The sequence below is a fragment of the Octodon degus genome, unplaced genomic scaffold (genome assembly GCF_000260255.1).
Source record: "Octodon degus isolate 3935 unplaced genomic scaffold, OctDeg1.0 scaffold00069, whole genome shotgun sequence".
Taxonomy (NCBI): Eukaryota; Metazoa; Chordata; class Mammalia; order Rodentia; family Octodontidae; genus Octodon; species Octodon degus.
In genome coordinates this window covers 12,393,469-12,398,901 of record NW_004524645.1, presented here as the reverse complement: position 1 = coordinate 12,398,901, position 5,433 = coordinate 12,393,469, and the positions used below count along the sequence as shown (strand labels likewise).

The window sequence follows — 5,433 nt, the reverse complement described above, 5'->3', positions numbered from 1 at the left end:
GATTACAAGAGTAACAAATCCCTCACTCAAAGACTGAGTACTTTAGAAAAAATGTGCCACGTTCATAGATGCAAAGATTGAATAAAGCATGACAGCAACTTTCTCCAGGTTAACTTATAATCTTAATGCAATTCTCACCAAACTTGAATGGAGGATTTCACGGACTTGACAGGCTGATCCTAAAATGTGTACAAAGACCTAACGGGCCAAAGAAATTCTGAAGAATAAAGATGCCCAACTGGGGGACGGGCTCATACTACCACATAATAAGACCATTATAAACCTGTAGTATTTAATACCTGAGGTATTTGTGAGAAAATAGACAAAGATACTAATGGATGATTTAAAAAAATTTGGCTAAAAGAGAGACTCATATGTATGTGGGAGCATACTTTAAGACAGAGGTGCCATTAAAATGACTTGGAAATGTTGCTCCCAAATACCCTAAAATAGTTTCCAGTGGATGAAAAGAGTTAAATACTCTTCCAAAGCCCCCCCCCCAAAAAAAAAACGAACAAAAAAAAAAGACTGGAGAATATAGACAGTTGATTATTCACAGTAGTTATGTTATATGAACTCTTCGTGAAGACTGAATTAGCCAGAGCTGAAACATTGCTCCTTAGGGAAATACAGTCACATTTTTGTCAAGTGATCAATACATACCTTGTTTTAAGTGTGCTTCTGTTGAAGGAAATCTCATTTATTGCATATCGGTGATTCATTAACCCTGAACTTATGGCCAGCAGCACTATCACATGTGCCTAAATTAATCTTATTTAACACATTCTTTTTCTGTAAGCCATCTCGAAGCCTTCTTGTAATTAAGAACACCAGGCAGCACTTCCACAGTCTGCTTGGAAACCATTTTAAACAGCAAAACCACCAGCAGGAATGCGAAAAACATGGCATTAGCTTTATTTTCAGAAAGACATTTGTCTACAGTCTGAGAGTTGAAACACGACCACCGTGCCACCTTGTTTGACCTCAGCTAGGAAGATATGTAACACCTTTGCACAGGGCCACATTGCATATATTGACTCTGGATTACAAATAAATTTTAGTGAGTAAGCAAATTTGCAAACATAGGATTGACTAGTAAGAATTGACTGTACATATCTCTAGGGCCGGAGAGGATTTTCCTGAAGCTACAAAAATGCACACTATACAGGAAAAGTCTGACAAACTGAACAAATAAAAATTTAATTTTTTCCCTGAAAAGAAATGCTAGAAGGGAACTACAAAAAATCAAGTCACAGGCTGGAAGATCTCTGCTTCACAAATAAAGAACCCTGCATTCGTATCAAGAATAATTTTAGGTCTTTTCAAGGAGACAGCAAGATGAGCAGAAGCAGCCGCACATGTTGGGCAAGTTCACCTACCATGGTGTGGAGTGGACCAGCTGCTGGACGTGTACTTGGGCCCCTGAAGTAGCAGTTCATAAGACAGCAGCCTGACCAAGGCCGACGGCAAAGCAACACTTGTTGCTGAAGCGCCTGTGCAAAGCCAAGAAGGCGGGGCCATGGAGAAGCCAGAGAGGGTGCAGACACACACCTGTGGGACAACAACAGGGGCCAGGGAGATGGCCAAGTAAAATAAGCACTTGCCTGGCAAGAGCAAGGCTCTGAGTTCAATCCCTGGTTCCAAAACAAACAAACAAACAAAAAACCAGACACACACCTGTGGGACATGATCATCCTGCCCAAGAGGGTAAGCAGCACAGCTGGCAACTTTTATCTAACACGAGTTATGCTAAACCCCACTAATTTTTTCAATGTTTCTGTGCATGTGTATATCACTGTTAATATTTCTTGATTACAAATGAGATTGAGGAGCATTTGTAATCAGTTTATTGGACAGTATGTTTTTGCCATCTGTAAAGTGCTTGTTCTTATCCATTGCTAATTTTTCTAATGGCTAGTTGTCTTTCTCTTACAACAATCCTTAGGAAAACTAAAATGAATTTTTAGGTAAAGTTTCCAACAAATACATAATTAATTCTGGAAATTAGAAGCCCTAAAGAGAAAACGAGAGCTCCAGAGGGAAACCCGAGAATAAATAACCAAATGATATTCAGGAAGCATCAGAAAAGACTCATCAGGTACTGCCAGAAGGCTTAGATGTTTCTCTAAACCACTATTTGCTTAAATTTTTATTTTTCTTTCTTTTTTTTTTTTTGGCGGAACCAGGGATTGAACTCAGGCCCTTGCACTTGCCAGGGAAGCGCTTATTCCACTGAGCCATCTCCCCGGCCCCTAAATTTTTATTTTTATTACTACATATTTGCAGGACATAATGATTGCATTTATCATGGGGAATTGGTACATGTAACATAATATATCTTAATTCTTTTTAGACCCCTTCCTCTCCCCTCCCTTCTTCCCTACCATTCCCACTTGCAAAAGGCCTATCTGTTCCCTACTATGCATCTTTTTTTTGACAAATATGATTACTTTTATTACTAAAACTTAGGATTTTTTATTCATTTTAATGAGAAAAAAGATAAAATAGCAATGAAACAGTTTCAAAACAGGTTAGTAGGGCAGTTACAATAATTAACACATTGCATATTGTTATCTTCATAGTAGTTATCCAGAGGACAGGGTGCAGACATTATATTTTGTCTAAACAATATTAGTACAAACCTTTCTTCTCAGTGAACTAAGAGAAAGTAGCTTATATCTATCCTATCTTGTGTATATATATATTTCTTTTTCTTAGTTGTGCTGATAACTCACTACTATTATGGACAATTGAACTCTATTAGGTTATTTTGCTGAATTCAAGTACCTACAATCTTTACACTGGCATCAGGTCGGAAAAGGTCCTTTAAAGACTTCTTCAAATACAGCATCTCTAACTACAATGGAATCCCCATCTCTGACAAAACAAAACAAAATAGGGGAATATGTTGAGAGCCAAGGAACCTATCTTATTTTGGATTACTAGTTGTGAAACAAGTGACTAGGCTGAAGACTCCACATTTTTTGCAGTAGCTCCTTTAGCAAAGCATAGAATTTGATCTTTAAAGTGGCAGCAGATGTGAAGTGTCCCTGCCTGTTATTTCCTGCACATAATAGCAATGACAGTACATAATTCTATTTCCCATGCTTTGGTTGAAGGCTTAGGCAACCATTAAGCCAATGAAATCCACATTGTAATTCTCATTAATTCTATTCTAGGTTTTCTGTGACCATAATTATACAAGAAAACTATATGCCAGTCTTTTTACAGCACTCCCATCAGTGCCTGCTGCTGCCCACAAGAATTTATTCAAATTAAATATTTAATCTTAGGCTACTATGAACTGGGTACTATCCGAAAAGGTCATATAGTTACTATAGCAAATCAAGAATGTTTTACTATTCATTCAGATTATCTAACATGAGTGACTGGCAATAAATAACACTAGAACATTACCTGAGAAACATTTTTCCCTAGATTTCTTTACCTTAATGTATCTTCATTCTGTGAGGTAATTCTTTTTCAAAAGATTTCCAAAAGATAAAGTTGAGTACATGAAAGCCACCTTCTCTGGTCACACCGAGAGGTTTGAGTTTTATCCATAGGACAATAGAGAGCCGGTGGAGAAGCTGAAGAAAGGAAAGATCATCTTCAAATTACAAAGTATAGACTAAGCCCATTAAAACACTTGGATGCTGGGTGGGGTAGTACACAGCTGTAATCCCAGCTACTCAGAAGTCTGAGGCAGCAGGCAGGATCCAAAGTTTGAATCTGGGTAACAGCAACTTAGAGAGATCCTGTTTCAAATAAAAAATAAATAAAAATGGGTGGAGGTGGAGCTCAGTGGTAGAGTGCTTGGCTAACATATACAAGAGCCTTGGTCCAATCTCTAGCGCTGTGAAAAATATTAGAAAAACCCCCTGAAGCTTAAGAGAAAATAGAACAAGAGAAAAAACGTATTCATAGACAAGAGATGCATATGAATGTTTTGACTAGGATTAGTAAGTTATTAGTAGTCCTAATAGTCAAAAACTGAATACAGCGGCCTGGGAGATAACTCAGCAGAATAAGCGCTTGCCTGGCAAGTGCAAGGTCCTGAGTTCAATCCTTGATACCGCCAAAGAAACCCCACCTGAATACAAAGGAAATACTTATAAACAAATGAATGGATAAACAAGACATAATATATCCTTACAATGGGGTGCTAATCAGCAATAGCAAGGAATAAATTATGAATACACATTTCAAAGGATAAACCTCAAAAACATATGTTCCAGTGAAAGAAGCCAGACGTAAGATATCGTGTATTGGACCATTCCATTTAAATGAAATACCCAGAACATCTATAGGCAGAGGTGCTTGCCCAGGGAGTGGATTGGGCGGGTAGAGGTGAAGAGGTATGGGGAAGTAACACTGGATGTGCCTGAGTGATCATATTGTTCTGATGAAGAGCCCTTAAATTGATTGGTCGCAATGGTTGCATAACTTGATACATTTCCTAAAACATGGAAGTATATACTGAAAAAGAGTAAATTAGGAGTCCGGCTGCCACGGCCTCCAATTTTAAAAAGGCAAACATGGTGTCAAGTGCTCCCAGAAAAAGGATGAGTCCTAAGCCAGAGCTGACTGAAGAGCAGAAACAGGAAATCCGAGAAGCTTTTGATCTGTTTGATGCAGATGGGACTGGGACCATCGATGTAAAGGAACTAAAGGTGGCAATGAGAGCGCTGGGCTTTGAGCCCAGGAAAGAAGAAATCCAGAAAATGATCAGCGAAATTGACAAGGAGGGGACAGGCAAAATGAACTTCAGCGACTTTCTGACCGTGATGACTCAGAAAATGTCTGAGAAAGATACCAAGGAAGAAATCCTGAAAGCTTTCAAGCTCTTCGATGATGATGAGACCGGGACAATATCGTTCAGAAATCTGAAGCGCGTGGCCAAGGAGCTGGGCGAGAACCTGACCGATGAGGAGCTGCAGGAGATGATTGATGAAGCCGACCGAGATGGAGATGGCGAGGTCAACGAGCAGGAGTTCCTGCGCATCATGAAAAAGACCAGCCTCTATTGAGACCCGTGTCATGTCTCCTGCTGCAAGCGCATGTGACTAGAGTAGTGCCCGCTGTCCTCTCAATTCCAGCTCCCCATTGCCCTGTAGAACATCAGCCGTGGCCTTGAATCTGATTTGGACTTCTGAAAGTGTTTTTCGATATAAAAAAGTTCTTTGTAAAATGATCTGCCGATTACTTTTATTCTTGACAGCAGAATGAGAGCACATCGGAGTAGGGGGAAGGGCCTCAGCGTCCCCTGCCTGTCGTTTCGGGGTCTGGTGGGGTCAGCACCAGCTGCGGTCCTCCGTCAGTGGTTCCCCTGCTCACCTGCTGCCCGAGGGCCGTGTTCTCTTGCAAAACCCAGTGAACCCTTGTGCTGGCTTTTGGATGTGTGTTAATGCTGTTTGTTTCCTCTTAAAAATA

At 39.9% G+C, this 5,433-nt stretch overlaps 1 pseudogene across 1 annotated transcript; it reads left to right on the top strand.

Moving 5' to 3' along the window:
* Positions 1-4,519: 4,519 nt before the first annotated feature.
* LOC101584562 lies at positions 4,520-5,194 on the top strand (annotated as a pseudogene). Its single transcript, XR_001117170.2, has one exon. The product of XR_001117170.2 is annotated as a centrin-2 pseudogene (transcript).
* Positions 5,195-5,433: the final 239 nt, after the last annotated feature.